Raw genomic sequence first — 17,945 nt, forward strand, 5'->3', positions numbered from 1 at the left:
TTTTGGGAGCGACACAAAGAGAATAATGAGGACCATTTGTTGAGTAATTAAATATATGCCAGCCCCTGCACAAAGCACCATACATGTTTCATTTTCACTGTTTTTCTCAGACCTTAAATATACAGAAATGGGAGCACAGAGATGGTCTGTCATTAGACCAAAGTCACACGGCCAGGAGGTGGCAATCCAGGACTTGACCCTAAGTCCAGCTGACTTCCAAGACCATACATCTCAACATATGGTTAATTGGTTTTATTTCTATAAAACCCTAGAAATGAGCCTTGATCTACATGTGTCTGGGACCCATGTGCTTAAGACCAGATAGAAATTGGTCTGCGTCCAAAAGAAATCATGCTATCGGGCCAGTGATCTTCTCTGAGAGAACACGGAAAAAATTCTTCTCATCTAGATCTTTTCTTCCCCCGTCTTCAGCCAAGGCATCTGTTTGGTGGGAAGATTTCTGAGTATACATACTGTCAACTTCTAGTGAAATTCCAAACAGTAAGGACTGTGGGTGGCATTTGGACAGCCAGAGAGGATTTCAGCTTCCTAATGATTTCTGAGAACTAGCTGTAGGTCACAGGCTTGGTCCTGGAGCAAGAGCAGCCCATGTTAGTCCTGAAGGCGGACAGTTCAGCAGAAGTGAAGAAAAACAAATTCTAGAAGCAGATTGAGAGCAACAGGAACCTATCAAGACTGTATTGAGGATTTACCTAATGCTCAAAGCTCACAGCAATGTGTGACCATTGAGTGTGTGTGTGTGTGTGTGTGTGTGTGTGTATGTGTGTAGGGCAGGGGGTGTTGGGGAAGGGGAAAACCTGAGAAATATAAGACCCCCACGGCTTTTGCAACCTGATTAAGAAGGAAAGACCAATATCATATATAAAATCACAGCCAAAAGGGTTTGTGTTACAGCGCATGTACGTGCTAAATTATTCAGAACAGACCAATAGGAGGCTAGATCAGCAGGACTTAGACTGGTAAGAAGGGGCTTCACGGGGTTTGAAGAAAACTAGAGCTGCTCTTGCAGGCTGAGGAAGATGTAATCAGGTGCTAGGATGAGAGGGCATTCCTGCTGAGGAGCATACATATGAAGACTATAAATAAAAACTCAAATCAAGCCTGCATTGTACTTTAAATCACAAGCTGTTAGGGCTCACAGGGTCTTCGGAGGCCACGGAGGCCACGTGTAGTTAAGCCCTCCCCTTTGCAGACAAAAAAACAGAGGCCAAGAGAAATCAAGTTGCAGTGGATGAACCCTGTAAACTCCTTGGGCTTTAGTGGATATTGGTCTCCATGGAAGTGGGATTGCTTTGTAGACAAAATCTCAGTTAACCCAATGACATCCTTGGGAACCAGCCAGAGATGGAGATAGTGGCCAGAGCCATGGTGGTGATTTGATCCCTCATATCATAGTGAGCTGGAAACTAACCAGGTCCCCCACGTGTGCTCCGTCAGACTCTCCAGCTGCAAAGCAATTGGAAAGGGGCACTGTTTGAAAGGTGGGGGATGGGCAGACACCTCAGCCTCCCAACTGGCCTCTTGGCACCCACTCTTGCTCCTTTCAAAGGGTTCAGCACACGGCAACCAGGGATAATTGTATACAATGAAATTCACCCACTTTAAGTGTAAAGTCTGATGAAAATTGAGTAACCGGACACAGTCCTGTAAACATAACCACTCTCAAGACATAGATGTTTCCAGCACCATAAAAACTTCTCTCCTGCAATCACCACTGTTGATACTTTCCCCTCGACACCCAACACTCACCCCAGGAATCCACTGATCTGTTTTCTGTCCCTATAGTTTCACCTTTTCTAAAGTTCCAGAGAAATGGAATGAAGCAGTATGTAGTCTTTTCTTTTGACGTCCTTCGCTTCCTGTCATGTTTCTGAGATTCCTCCATGTTGCATGGGTTCATGTTTCATCTTTCTTGGTGCTGAGTAGCACATAGGTACTCCACAATCTGCTTACCCACTCGCCAGTAGATGGACGTTGGATGTCTTCCCCAGTTTTTTTTTTTTTTTTTTTTTAGTTTTTAAAGATTTTATTTATTTATTTGACAGAGATCACAAGTAGGCAGAGAGGCAGGCAGAAAGAGTGAGAGGGAAGCAGGCTCCCTGCAGAGCAGAGAGCCCAATGCGGGACTCAGTCCGAGGACCCTGAGATCATGACCCAAGCTGAAGGCAGTGGCTTAAACCACTGAGCCACCCAGGAACCCCAATGTCTTCCCTAGTTTTAATGATTTTTGCATAGAGCTTCTGTGAGCATTCAGGTACAAGTCTTTGTACTTATCTGGGAGTGTGATTGCCAGGTCATAGGGTGATTATTAATTAATTATCTATCTATCTATTTATTTATTCTCATTGCATTGCCACACTGTTTTCTGAAGTGGCTGTACAATTTTGCATTCTCTCTGACAATGTGAAAGAGTTCTAGTGATTTCACACCCTCCCCAGCACTTGGTTTCATTGGTGTTTCTCACCTGACATATTTTAGTGGGCGTGCAGGAGTATCTCGCTGGGATTTACTATGAAGTTATGTCATAACTGGTGATGCATCTTTTTATATATTTGCTGGCCCTTCTTACATCTTCTTTTGAAAATGATGTATTCCAATTGCCCATGTTTTATGGGTTGCTTGTTTTCTTATTGAATTTTAAGAGTTCTATGTATATTCTGAGTACAAATGTATTCTGTATATTCTGAATATAAATCCTATTCATAAGGATGCTTTGCAAATATTTTTTCTCAGTGACCTGCTTTTTGTTTTCTTACTTGTGTCTTTTGAAAAGCAAAAGGTTTTAATTTCATTTTTTAAAAAGATTTTATTTTTAAATAATCTCTACACCCAATGTGGGGTTCAAATTCATGACCCTAAGATCAAGACACTCTACCAACTGAGCCAATCAAGTGCCCCCAAAAGCTAATTTTATCAACTGATGTGTACTTTCTTGGATCTTTGTGAAATATTTACTTAACCTAATGCAACACAGATTTTCTTTTATGTTTCCTTCTAGTTGTCACTTCACGTTTAGCTCTGTGATTCATTTTGAATCAATATTTCCACACGGCTTAAGGTAAGGAGCAAGGTTCAGTTTTTAAAATACAGATATTTGGTGGTCCCAGCACCATATGTTAAAAAGACTATTTTTTCCAAGTGCCTTGCCTTGCTACCTTTGTCAAAAATCAATTGAAGATCTTTAAGCTGTAGAACTATTCTTCATGATACTTAGCGTTGAGTACCACTTGTCAAAACCTACAGAATGTACAACACCAAGAGTGAAACCTAATGTAAACTATGGGCTTTGGGTGACAATGTTGAGATCAATGTAGGCTTATCGGTTATAACAAATGTACCTCTCCAGTATGGGATGTTGATAGTAGATTAGGCTGTGTATGTGTCAGAGTAGGACATGTATGGGGACGTTTTTTACTATCTAATCACTTTTCCTACAAACCTAAAACTGCTCTACAAAATAAAAGCTATTTGTTAAAAAGAGAAAAGGTACTCTTTTATTTTATTTAAGATTTATTTATTTATTAGAGAAAGAGAGAGAGCATGAGCGAGAGGGGCAAAGGGAGAGGGAGAGAGAATCCCAAGCAGAACCTGCTCTGAGCAGGGAGTGCACCACGGGACTGGATCCCAAGATCATGACCTGAAACAAAACCAAGAGTTAGACACTTAACCAACCCAGGGCCACCCAGGCACACCTAGTCTACTTTTTATTTTTCTTTTTTAACAAATCAATTGACCATATATAAGTGTGGGTCTCTTTCTGTCTTTCTCGTCTGTTCCATTGATCTATATTTATTTCAATACCACACATCTTGATCACTGTAAGTTATGACAAGTTTAAAATCAGATAATGTAGGTCATCCAGCTTTGTCCCTTTTCAAAATTATTTTGGCTCTTCTATGCATTTTTTCTTTTTCATATAAATTTCAGCATCAGCATGTCAATTTCTTCAAAAATACCTTCTAGGGTTTTCATTAAGATTGCACTGACTCTATAGGTTAGTTTGGGGAGAATTGCCATCTGAATCATATCGAATATTCCAATGCTTTATCATGTAATCCATTAACATGGAATCTACTTAATTAAGTCTTCCTTTGTGATGTTTTCTAGTTTTCGGCATACAGATTTTACACATCTCTTATTAAATCTACTTCTAAGTATTTTTCATGCTATTGCAAATGGAGATTTTTAAAAAAGGATTTTCTAAATGTTCATTGCTAGCATATAAAAATAAGATTGGGGTGCCAGGGTGGCTCAATCAGTTAATCTTCTGACTCTTGATTTCAGCTCAGGTCTTGATCTCAGGATCGTGAATTTGGGCCGCTGTGTTGGGTTCCACGATGGGTGTGGAGCTTTCTTAAAAAAAAAAAAGATTAATTTCTGTATACTAACCTTATATCCTAAGATACTGCTGTGTTTATTAATTCTAGCAGCTCTTTTGTAGAATCTTTGGGATTTTCCCCACGTGCAATTATGTTATCTGCAAATATAGACAGTTTTACTTCTTCCTGCCCAATATATATGCATTTATTTCTTTTCATTGTCTTTTTACATTGGCTACAAACCCCAGTACAATGCTGAATACGAGTGTTGAGAGAAAGTATCTTTGCCTTCTTCCTCATCTAAGGGAGAAATCACTGGACCTTTCGCCTAAGCATAAAATGTAAGTTTTAGAAGATCTTTTTAATTAGGTTGAGAAAGTTCCCTCCTATTCTGAATTTGCTGAGTGTTTTGTTGTTGTTTGTTTTTATGGAAGCATGTCTAATTTAACAAAAGCTTTTCTGCATCTACTGAAAGGATCATATGCTTTCCTCCTTTATTCTGTTAATTTGTTGAGTTATATTGATTGATTTTGAAATGTTAAGCCAGTCTTGCATTCCTTGAATAAATCCTACTTGGTCATGATCTATTACCTTTTTTATATGTCATTGGTTTCTATTTGCTAATATTTTATGAAGGATTGTTATGTCTCTACTCATGAGGGATATTGGCCTCTAGTTCTTTTTTGTAATGTCTTTATCTGGTTTTGGAATCAGGGTTATACCAGCCTCATAAAATAAGTTGGGAACAGTTCCCTTCTCCTCTATTTTCTTAAAGAATTTTTGTGAGCCTAGTACGATTTTTTTTCCCCTTAAATGTTTAATAGAATTCTCCAGTGAAGCCATCTGGACCTGAAGTTATCTTTGTGGATAAAGTTTTAACTATGAATTCAATTTCTGTATTTTATATAGGTCTATTAAAGTTTTCTACTTCTTTCTAAATCACTCTTGTCAATTTTGGTCTTTCAAGGAATGTTTCCATTTCTTATAGGTAGTCATACCTATTGGCTCAAAGTTCTCTACAACATAACTTTATCATTCTTTTCATGACTCTAGGGTCTATAGTAATGTTTTCTCTTTCATTTCTCAAATTATTAATTTGTGCCTTCTCTGTTTTTGTCTTAATCTATCTGATGAGAGCCCTACCAATTTTACTGATCATTTCAAACAACCAGGTTTTTATTTTTATTTTCTTCATTGTCTGTTCATTTTCTATTTCATTAAGTTCTGATCTTTATTATTTCCTTCTTTTTATTTACATTGGATTTAATTTCTCATTTTCTAACATCTAAAGTGATAAACTTAGGTAATTGATTTTAGGGAACTTTTTTCCAATATAAGCATTAAACCTATGAATTTCCCTCTCTGCACTGCTCTTGGTCCATCCCATAATTTTTTAAACAAATTTTTAATTTTAGAATATTTTTAGATTTACAGAAAAGTTGTGAATATAGCACAGAGTTTCCATACACCCTTCACCCTGTTCCCCCTATTGCTGACACTTCACATTCTTATGGTACATGTCACAATTAAGGTATCAACATTAGTTTATTACTATAAACTGAATCAATACTTTTTTTGGATTTTGTAAGTTTTTCCTTAACATCCTTTTCATTTTCAGAATCCTATCCAGATATTCCAACCTATTTAGTCATTGGTCTCTTTAGGGTCCTCTTGACTGTGACAGTTTCTCAGATTCTTTGTCGTTGGTGACCTTGGCTGTTTTGAGGAATCCTGGAGATTCCCAGTTTGTCTTTCTCTGGTTAGACTGGTATAATGGGTTTTGAGGAGAAAGACCATGAAGGTGACGTGCCATTCTCATCATATCATGTGAAGGGTATGTTTCAGCATGGCTTATCAATGACAATGTTAATCTCGATCAGTTTTTCCACTGTCAAGTTTTTCCACTGTCAAGTTATTTTCTCATCTTCCTCTCTGTTCCCCCTGCCCCGCCATCCCTTTCTATACTTTACAGCTCATACTCAAAGGGGTGGGCAGTAGCATTCACTTAATTTATCTGGAATTCTTCTCCCACATTTATTTATTCAGTCATTGACTTATATCAATACAGATCCATGGATATTCATTTTATATTTGGGGTTATAATCCAATATTGCATTATTGGTCTTGTAACTCAAACTGTCCCAACTTTGGTCATGGGAGCTTTTTTAGGCTGCTCCTGTATCTCTTCAATATGCCCCTATCCTCTTGATTTTTGAGCATTTCCTTACTCTCTGGCATAAGACATTCTCGGTTTATCTTGTATATTTCCTGTTGTGGTCCTACAATCAGCACTGCTTTAGCAACATCCCACAGATTTTGATGTGTGTATTTTCATTATTATTTAATTCAAAATATCTTCTAATTTCCACTGTGACTTCTTTAAATGATGGATTAATTAGAAGTGTGGTACACAATTTCCAAATATATGGAGTTTTCCTAATTATCTTATTGATTTCTAATTTAATTCCACCATAATCAGAGAACATATTCTCTATGATGTTGATCTTTTTGATCTTTTTTTGTTTGTTTTTTTGTGTTTTGGTTGTTAAATGATCCTTTACTGAAAGATTTTCCTTTTTAGTTCTTAACTAGCTGGACATTCTACTGCACCACTATTGATGTCATCCATGATGTCATGAGGGTGGCAGCCATCAACATTGCGGCCCACAGACGGGGCAGTCCTCAGAATGTCTTTAATGGTTCCAGAGAGTTCTCTGGTAAAGATCAGTGCCATATCCATCAGACAATGTTGACAATCTCATCAAAAGTGACATTTCCACTGTGCTTAATATTTTTCTGCTTCCTTCTGTCTCTTTGTGGTTCCTTAAGGGCTTTGTTAATCAAGGTAGAGGCAGAAGGCACCACTTCAGTCTGGGCTTTCTGTTCTGAATGGTCAGTTTCATTGTAATCTTAAACCATTCCAATGTCATCACCAAACTTTTTTGGAGATAGACCCAAGGGGCTGATGTTGGGGGCCAAGGTAGACGTGGCACTGACTTCCCCACGAGGGCACCTCAGGTATATTATTTGATCTGGTTGGAGTTCAACTTAGGTGGCACGGTGGAGGCAGCTGGTGTTAGATGAACCCGGATTTGGGAGGACCAAAGACAGTTGCACCCTCACCTCCTCCCAGGCAAAATCCAAAAAGCCACAATGTCAGTCTTTAAATTTAAGACTTGCTTTATGGCCAATTGTCCTGGTAAACACACCATGTGTCCTTGAAAAAAATATGTGTTTTTTTGTCATCATTCAGTGTAATATTCTATAAAAAACAACTCAACCAAAGTGATTGACACTGTTGTTCAAAATCACAGTTCTTTTTTCTCTTTTCTTTTGGGGGGGGGTCTCATTTTATCAATTGCTGGGGAGAAATGATAAAATCACCAATGATTGTGGAATTGTCTATTTCTCCTTTCAACGCCATCAATTTTGTTTCATATATTTTGAAGCTTTGTTATTAAGCATATACATATTTACAAGTAAAGTCATTGTGAAATAACCCTTTTTATCATTGTGAAATGTTTCTCTCTGCCTCTAAAAATACTCTGTTTTGAATTCTCCTTTTTCTGATATTAATATAGCCACTTCAGCTCTCCTATACTTAGTGTTCACATTATGTTTTTTCACCCATTTACCTTCAACATATCTGTGTCTTTATATTAAGTGTGTCTCCACAAGAGACACACTTTTTAACTTTTTAAGTATGTCTAACTTTAACTTTTTAAGACAACATATAGTTGGGTCTTGTTTTCTTCAGTATGACAATCTCTGCCTTTTAAATGGAGTATTTTAATTTGTTTACTTTCAACATATCTGTGTCTTTATATTAAGTGTGTCTCTTGTAGACAACATGTAGTTGGATCTTGTTTTCTTCAATAGGACAATCTCTACCTTTTAAATGGAGTATCTTAATCCATTAGTATTTAATGTAATTATTGGTATAGTTGGATTTGGAGCCACCATTTGATTTTTTATATTTTTCCTCTGGTTTTTTGTTGTTTTCTTTTGTTCTACTGTTCCTCCATTCCTATCTTTTTTTATTGTTTCAATATTTTTTAAGATTTAAGTTTAATTATCCTGTTGGCTTTTTAGCTTTCCTTCTTTGCATTATTTTTAGTGGCTACCCTAGAAATTATAATATACATCTCTACTTTTTTACAAAATGCTTTAGTAAGCATGGTTGTATTTCACACAATTTACAAACACCTTGCAAGGGGCACCTAGATAGCTTAGTTAGGTGACCAACTCATGGTTTCAGCTCAGGTCATGATCTTGATGTCATAGGGTTGGGCTCTAGACTTGGTGCAGAGTCTGCTTGGGATTATTTCCCTCTCCCTCTCTCCCTTTGCTCCTCGCCCTGCTCATGTGCTCTCCCCACCTCTCTCATATATAAATAAAATCTTTAAAAAAAAAAAAAACTTCATTTCGGTGTTGATCCATATTCCTTCACCCTATATTATCCTTTTTTTATTAAAGATTTTATTTATTTATTTATTTATCTGTCAGAGAGAGAGAGAGCGCGCGCGAGAGAGAGAGCATGAGCACACAAGCAGGTAGAATGACAGGCAGAGGCGGAGAGAGAAGTCTTCCTGCCAAGCAAGGAGTCCAATGTGGGACTCAGATCCCAGGACCCTGAGATCATAACCTGAGCGGAAGGCAGAGGCTTAACCACTGAGGCACCCAGGTCCCCCATGATGTGTTTTTTTTTTTTTTAAATGTTTTAATTTTTTTATTTTATTTAATTTTTTTATTTTTTGCTCTCTGTTCTCCACCTTGGATAATTTTTATTGCTCCAATAGTAAGTTCTCTTCCTATTTCCATTGTCATCTCCACTGGCTATCAAGTCCATTCATTTCTGATACTGTATTTTTTGGTACTGAAGTTTCCATTTAAAATTTTTTTAAAATCATTTAGGTTTTTCAAAAAATCATTTTTCTCTCACTACTAAGATTTCCTACCTTTTCATTCATCATAAGCATATTTTCTTTTACTTCATTGAGGATAGTTTTGGTTGCCATTTTTAAATCCCTCTATGCTAGTTCCAATATCTAGGTCATCTCAGGGTCACGTTCACATTTTCTTTTCTCTCAAGAATGTGTTCCAAATTCATGGATTTTTGTAAGTCAGATAAATTTGAGTTGTATCCTTGTCATTGTAAATGTTTATGGAAAAAATTCTAGTTTTTTCCCCCTCTGATAAGAACCACTAACTCTTTCTCTTGCATAGCAGCTCCTGCGTTCCTGTGTCTGTTCAAATGTTTTTTCTTTATCAGAATCACTATCAGTTTGTTCTGTAAACACCTATACAAGGGGTCACAGGGAGATATGGATAGTCAGAATTTGGGATCCTCTTTGGTTCTTTCCCGTCTGTGATTCTTCCACTCTCTTCAGCAGACACAATTTCTCTGGCTTCAATTTCCTGGTTTCCCAGGAAATTGGGAAACCTCTGAAATCTCTCTGGTTTCCCAGCCCAGAGAGATTCCAGTTTTTCCACAAGCACCCTGTCACCTCCAGCAATCATATCACCACATTGTCCCCAGGGGAAAAGCCACAAAAATGAGAACTTACTTTGAAAAAAAACTCTGCTCCTCTGACAATGTACTTCCATGAAGAGTCTGTCTGCTACTGTTGATTTTCTGTTACCTCACATAGCTACAGTTTTTGCTACTTGTCCAGATTTTTAGTTGTTTTTTATAGGAGAGACAGTCTAGTAAGATCTTACTCTATCATTACTAGAAGCAGAAACCCCAGGATATTTTAAAGAGCAAATACCATGTCACTCCTTTGCTGAAATCTTATAAACATCTTATCATTGCCCAGGACTAAGTCCAAAGTCCTTAGTGGGACCTTTAGTGAGTCTCCTGAGCAGAAAACAGAAGGCACCCTCAACTGGAATTTAAAGACAGTTTAATAAAGAGAAGGTTTACAAAAGTTAAAGGAAGAAAAAGGGAGATTAAGGTACTTGGGACTAGCAACAGTGGGAAGTCATTGTGACTGGTAGGCTTTAATGCACAGAGTGAACAAAGGATGTTACCAAAACTAATCAAACTGGGGCCATGGAAGTAGGGCCACCAACAGGAACTACTGTTATAAGATACAACAGTTGCCAGAACCTCAGCACCCAAACGGGGGAGAGTAGGAGAAATGTCATGCCTTCTCTCCACTATGATCTCTGATCTCCTACTCATGCTTCTGTCGTGCAGACCCAACTAGAAGCCAGAGGGCTACATAGCCCAGATGATGCAGTTTTTAGTGTTCAGCCTCTGGGGACAACAGAGCACAACAGAAAAAAACCTACTGTAGCCCATTCTTGCCCCTACTGTTTCCTCCAACACAGCCATACTAGACATCTTTCAGTTCCTCAAATAACTCTTTTCCACCCTTTGTCACACGATGTTCCCTCTATGAATGTTCTTCCCCCCATCCCCACCCATCTTCGTTGCCAACTTCACTGCTGTTCAGCCTCCTGTTGTCAGCTTACTCCTAAATTCCTCAAGGAGATCTTTTATGACTCCCTAGACTACATAATGACCTCTCTTTGTATATTCCTAAAGCTCCCTGTACTTCTCTCTTACAACATCAAGCTCATTAGTGACTAATTAGTCGTGTGTTATAATTTAATTATTTCTCTAACATCTGCCTTCTTTAAGAAACTGTGGGCTCAAGGAGAGCAGGAGGGATTTCTCTTTTGCTCACCAGTTTATCTGCAGAGCTAGCACAGGATCTGGCCCACGTGGTGCTCAATCAGCATATGTGGACTGAGTAATCAACATGTCTGCCTCTTGCTAGAATATGAGTGAGCCGACTGTGTACTATTCAATTCTGAATCCCCATCTCCTAGCACAGTGCCTACTATATAGTATGTCTTCAATAAATGTGATTGCATATATAAATAAGTAAATTTAAGACCATTTATTTACATTTTAATCCTATACCACATTTCAAAATAATGAGTCCTATTAACTCAATGCTCACTGCGAAAAGAAGTCCTAGACTTCATTTGTCCTAAAATTGCCTTTTTCAAGCTTTGGAGGCTGTTGTCCCTCTCCCAGTTTTCAGATTTTTGGATTAGTCCGTGTCTACCTCTCTACCATGTTTTTGCAGGCTTTACTTCTCCTATCTCACACACATTTGACTTTCCAGACAAAAAGAGCCTCATCTCTGTAGTCTCTTGGCACTTGGTCAGACTTCAGCCCCTAGAATACTTTGCTCCTTTCTTCTAGAATTTCCGAAGCTCTGCCATGTATTACTGATCAGTGAAGATCAGAAATGCCCATAGCACTGTGTTCAACTGCTAGGTTCTTGCATCAAAGAAGGATGGGGCTTTCTCTTTCTTTCCAGTCTTTGTCATGATGAGCAGGTCAATCAAATCCTTGGAGAGTCAGTTTCTTCATCTATAAAATAGAAACAATATCTTCTGTGTCAATTACACATCATTGAGTAACAAACCATATAAGAGCTTAGTGGTTTAAAACAACCATTTTATGTGCTCATAATGATTCTGCAAGTTAGCCGTTAGGTTGGATTCAGTTGGTGGTTCTTCTGTTCTTCCTGGAGTCACTCACGTAGCTGCAATCAGCTGGCAGATCAGCTAGAGGCTGGTTGTGTAGGGCCTCAACTGAGACAATCTCTCTCTGTGACACGAAGTCCTGTCCTCCACTGACAAGTCCTGGCTTATTCACATGATAGTAGAAGAGTTCCCAGCAACAAAAGTAGGCAAACCCCCCCATCAGCTTGAAGTCTCTGTTTGTACTACTTTTATTAGTATTCCATCTGCTGAAGCAAGTCATAAGACCAAGCCCAGAATCACTGTCAAAGGGTCTACACAAAGACATGGATACAGGAAGAACAATTCAGTGGGGACCATTATTGTAAGAATCTACCACACTTGTTTCCTTCAGAGAGCTAAGTAAGGATCAAATGAGATGATACTGGCATGCAACAATGTCCAATGCATGTTATTATTTTATCAATGTATGTAATTCCATAATTTTAATTTTATTTGTTTATCTGAGGGAGACTTTCTTTTTAAACAAATTTTTTAAAGATTTTGTTTCTTTATTTGAGAGGGAGCGAGAGAGAGCAATTGAAGGCACAAGAGCAGAAGGAGGGAGAAGCAGACTTCCTGCTGAGCAAGGAGCCTATCTCAGGACACTGGGATCATGACCTAGCTGATGGCAGCCACTCAGCCAACTAAGCCACACAGGCAACACAGAAATAAACACACAAGGAGAACACCAGGCAAAGACAAAGGTAGAGATTAGAATTATGATGCCACAAGCCAAAGAACATCTGGGGCTCCCAGAAACTGGAAGAGGCGGGGAAGAATCCACCCCTTGGAGGGTTTGGAGGGAACATGGCCTCCTCAGCACCTTGATTTTGGACTTCCAGAACTTTGAGACCAAAAAGTTCCTGTTTTAAGACACCCAGTTTGTGGTACTTTGTTACCACTGCCCTGGGAAACTAATACAGAGGGTAAATATCTTTAACCCCATCAGCTTCATCTAAAGAAGCATGAGGTAGAATGAACCAAGAGTCTCTGAGAGTCAAAAGTGCAGGCCACTCATCTTCTGCTGAACTTGAACAAGTGGCTAAACCTCTCTGGGCCTTAGTTTCCATGTGAATGTTCCCAATGAATGTTCAGAGAGAGTGTTGCAGCAGATTCATGTTTGTAAAAGTTCATAACATGGTAAGGTTCTTGGGGTAATTTTACATGGGTACAAGGGGAAACTTTTTTTTTTAAGAAACCTGTTTTGTTTTTTGGGTTTTGGTTTTTGGTTTTGTTTAGATTTATTTATTTATTTGAGAGAGAGGAAGGGAGGGAGTTGGGAGAGGCAGAGGGAGAGAGGGAATCCCAAGCAGGTTCCTGGCTGAGGGTGGAGCTTAATGCAGGGCTCAGTCTCATGACACTGAGATCATGACCTGAGCTGAAATCAAGGGTCAGACACAACAGACTGAGCCACCCAGGCGTCCCAAGGGGATACATTTTTTCCTTTTAATGGTGAATATTAATTATGGTTATCTTAAATGCATGCAAGTAAGGCTGGTTTTCCATTTATGTTGGTAATTTAAAAACATGCAGGATTTTAAAGTCCCAATTTAAATAAAGCTATGAGTAAATAATAGAACAGTTGGCATATGTATTTGTCAAAAACTGTGAAAGTGGTGTGTGAAAGACTGACATTTGGGGAAACACTGAATTATATATTCTCAAAGGAAGCTTCCAGATGGAAAATGGTAGGATTTTGTGGATTCATAAAAATACCCACAAGAGTAGAGCACAGATGAGACTCTAGAGGAAGATAGGTGGGCAGTTAATGGAGAAATGAGAGAGGTGGGCAGTTAATGGAGAAATGAGAGAGGCATGGACATCTCTGAAAAGAACCCAAGTGGGGCAAAGGGCCCCTTGGTTCTCTTGAGAAGCATCTTCTGATTCAGGACCTGTTTGCTCCCTCCCATCATATATCCTTACCCCAAAGCCACCATGGATGTCTTACCCTTTTTAAGTTTTTGTGACTAGAAGTCCCAGGGCCTGTGACACAAACTACCTCCTCATTCAAGATGCAAATGGTAACAACTATCAAGTTGAGAATCTGGAGAACCTTACAGTTGAACTTGGCTCTGTGTTGTCCTCTGTTTCTCTACTCAAACATAAAATGGGGTCACATTTGACTACAAGTGGCTGCTGGCAGCTGAAGAAAGGGCAAGGAGCACAAAGAGGCATGAGTCATAGCCTTGTAGGAGGCCCTTAGTGCTGGAAGAGACCTTGGAAATCATCTAGCCTTTAGTGTATCCTCATTGGATGGCACCCAGTCCGTACTGAACAGCACCATTGACACAATATCCATTCCCTTGTCAAATGGCACTTAGGGTTAGAAGTGTTCTTCTCTGTGATAGTCTGCTGTCTCCCTCCTTATTACTTAGATTAGGGGTTCTTAGAGTAGGAAGGACCCTCAAGCAATCACCTAGTTTGTCTCTTTTATCAGAGCTTGGGTTATTTTCCACAGTTTTTGCAGAAGACAATGGAACCCAGAGAGGTTAATGGCAGAGAGGAGGCTCCCCTTTTCCAATTCAGTAATGTTCCATTATGCCACAGTGTTTCATGTACTTCCCAAAAACCCTAGCTCCAAAGACAATCACGGGTGCTGGGGCTTCAACATGAATTTTGGGCGGACACAATTTAGTTTTCATAGCAGTAAGACATTGGTGATAACCTACTCAAGCCATTTATCCAGGGAAGTGTGGCCCTAAAATGCTGAGGCAACATCTTGCCCATTCATCTCCTGACAAGCCCTCACATAAGGGCTGCCACACTGGAATGGAGCTGGGCTCCAACCAAACAGCATATATACATCTAGTAGCTCATTTCTTCCTGCTGGAGTCTCATCTCCAAATTTCAAGACCAAAGACCCTCCTTCCAATTTACCCTGTGGTCTGGTAGGCCCTGGAAAAAGGCCACAGCAGCCATATGTTGGAAGAACTTGCCATCTTTCCAAGAACCCATCCATCAATCCATCAATCCTGTACTTTCTGAGCCCATCCCAGGATGCAACTGGGCAGTGCTCTCTAAGTGATGACAACAAGCTAGTGAGACACAGCTAATTTTCACGAAACTATTAGAGAAAAATTAAGTGCTAACAAAGTGTGTGGGACTAACTCCAGGCTATCAAGAGTTCCAAGAAGCGAGAAGTCAGGGGAGTGGGAAAAGTTTTCATGGAAGTCATGGGACTCCAGTCAGGTCTAGAAGGATTCACGGGACTCGGGCAGAGGGAAGAAGGAGGTACTGCCAGTCATGGCAAGGGTTGGGGGCTGGTGACAGTGTGTTATGAACAAAGGACTGAATCCAGGTCAACCCCGGGAATGGGATTGGGAGGGTGGTGAGGATGGGTGAGACAAGCACTGGGAGAGATCATCTCTTTTGCCAAGTTAAATTCTTTCATTCTTTCCTCCCTCTCTCCCAATCCCCCATCAGCCGGAGCAGAAAGGCCTAGAGTTTTTCTAATAGGAGGCTTCCCAAGCACGTTTATCAACAGCAAACCTTTTTTTTTTTTTTTTTTTTTTTTTTTAAAATCCCATTAGACCAGGCAGCTCCTTACATTTTCTTACTGTCCTTCTTACCCAGGATTTTCCTCCACCAGCAGCCAGTTGGGGGAGGGGAGCAGCTCCAGCTTACTAACTTGAGCAGAGCCCAAATTCTTGGGGTCTGAGGTGCAGTGGGGTAAAGGGTTTGGCCAGTAGGTCTTTCCCTCTTGGATCTGACAAGAAATGGGCAGGTCATAGGCAGCTGTGCTGAGTATTTATGTTACGCAAAAGGCCGAGTCAGCCCTCCTTCCTGCCAAGGTCAGCAAGCTGCATTCCCCGCGGTTTGGGTGTGTGGGTGTCTTCAGGACTAGCAGGAAAGTCAGCCAAGAGCCCAGGCCTTACTTAGTTTGTGCAGACCCACCGAGCCTGGGGAGCTTCGGTTCTCCAAAGGCAGCACCAGGTACCCTTTGGATCTCTTCTTTCACCCCTGACTTTCCACTCTCTTTCCACCAGGCATTTTGTTCACCAGTGAACGGGACTTGGGAGAGGGTCTTGACCCTCGACAGTGATACATTTGCTGACAGAGCTTCAGCCAAAGCTCCTGGGGGACGTTGCCTCCCCACCCTCCACCATGGCCATCCACCACGGCCATCATCAGCCTCACGCACACACATTCTCATTTTATACTGTTGAAGTTAGACCTAAACGGACAGCACTGAAAGTCAGAACCATGCAGAAAGAGGACAATCTGATTGCTGAATATAGAAAAGCAGCAGGGTTGTTCCGACTGCTCTCTTTAGGAATTACTAGACAAGTTTGGGAATTAAGGATTTCTAATGCGCAGATAAACCTCCTGTTTTATTTTAAATGTGCAAGGCAGCTATTTCCTTGTGCCCTGGGCTTCCTTTCTGCCTCCACAAATCATACCAGTCCCCTGATGCAGCTCCGGGTCCAGCTTCTCTGGCATCCATCTCTCATGAGCCGCGGACGTTGATGCTAATTCATGGTCTGCCTGGTACTCAGCTGGGTCTCTCTGAATGAGCTCCCACCTGCGGGCCCCTTGGAGAAGCCCAGATGGGGATTCTACCACCCTGAATTTCCCTCGATCCCTGAATACCTCAACCAACCCAATTCATTGTGAAGACAAGAGATACACGTTACAAATACATAAGAGCAGTACAAATAGCAAGGAGAGTGCCAAGAGAAGGACCAGAGCCATCCAAGAGGCCATCGGATGTTTTCCTCTAAGGATCTGTTAGAATCAGGGTGCCTGGGTGGCTCAGTTGGTTGAATGTCCAACTTGTTTTCAACTCGGGTCATGATCTTAGGTTCATGGGATTGAGCCCCACGTTGGGCTCAACGGGGAGCCTGTTTGTTCCTCTCCCTCTGCTCCTGCCCTCGCTTGTGCGTGCGCTCTCTCTCCCTCTCTCCCATAAATCAATAAAATCTTTAAAAAATAAATAAATGAAGCTCTCTTAGGATCAAAGCTCAGGGCCTGCCCCAAAGCTCAACCTGGCTCAGGTCCTCTGCAGCCCACTTCGAAGTCAAGCCAGGCATCCCTGAGCTGGGCGTCCCCGCAGGTGGCATTCAAGAGTGTGACCAGCGGGTGGGGCCTGGAAGGCAGAGTCTGGGGCTGAGCTCTTTGTAAGTGAGACCCAGGAGTCCCAGTTTAATTAGAATTCCTGCCTAGGATGAAGGCTGACGGCTGCCAGCCCAGGCCTTGAGCCATTGGTCACGGCCCATAAAGGCCACACACGAGTCATGAAGCCAGGGCAGGGTCTGCTTCCCTTGTAGGGGAACATTAGAAGTTTCTGTGATCCCCGCCTGCAACTCCGTGCTCCCCAGGACTCCATCAAAAGACTCTTCTCTGCAAACCACATGCGTAATGACACCTGATGAGGACCTGGGCCTCTCTGGTCCACTCAGTGGGGTCTCCGTTCTCTCCCCACATCTTCCAAGAGGCCATGCCTGTTGCCAGCACGCTCCCACCCCTGCCTTTGATCCCAGCTGCAGGGACTGCCATTCAAAGTTCCATGGGTCCAGGACGGCTGCACGGTTGGCACAAGGACCAAGCCACCCTGCTGCATAGTTTGAGAAGACTGACATCAGACACACACTTTTAAAACTGTGAAATAGGCTATAAACTTCATACCAGGTTTTCTAATGATGGAGTTGGTGGTGGCAGCTGCTCTGCTCTGCTCCCCAGCGGCTCCCGTGGAGACCATGAACGTGAGGGGGGCGAGGCTGAGGCTCTGCATGGTTCCAGCCTCTGGGCGGCTGTGGTCCCAAATGAGAAAGCGTTTGCCTGCCCTCCAGGCTGCAGAGTGTGACACTGAACAATCAAACACCCACAACAACCGTCCCAGAAGTTGCCTTGGATTCCATCTTCAAGGCTTCATCCTTTCAACATTCTGGCTCCTGCTAAAAAGTTTCCCAGAGAGGGGTAGTCCTTTAACAGATCCTCGATCATTTACACTTTAGTGTGAATGAGGGATCTGGGACCAGATTAATTTAGAAAATTAGGGGGCAGGGGTCTAGGGCATCAGGGCTCTGAGGGGGAGGAAGGTCGTGAACTGAGCCCAAC

The 17,945-nt window shown here is 41.2% G+C and overlaps 1 pseudogene; it reads right to left on the minus strand.

Annotated features, from left to right (window-relative positions):
- Positions 1-6,924: 6,924 nt before the first annotated feature.
- On the minus strand, positions 6,925-17,619 carry LOC131820666 (large ribosomal subunit protein uL11-like; annotated as a pseudogene).
- Positions 17,620-17,945: the final 326 nt, after the last annotated feature.

This window comes from Mustela lutreola, chromosome 18, assembly GCF_030435805.1.
Source record: "Mustela lutreola isolate mMusLut2 chromosome 18, mMusLut2.pri, whole genome shotgun sequence".
Classification (NCBI taxonomy): Eukaryota; Metazoa; Chordata; class Mammalia; order Carnivora; family Mustelidae; genus Mustela; species Mustela lutreola.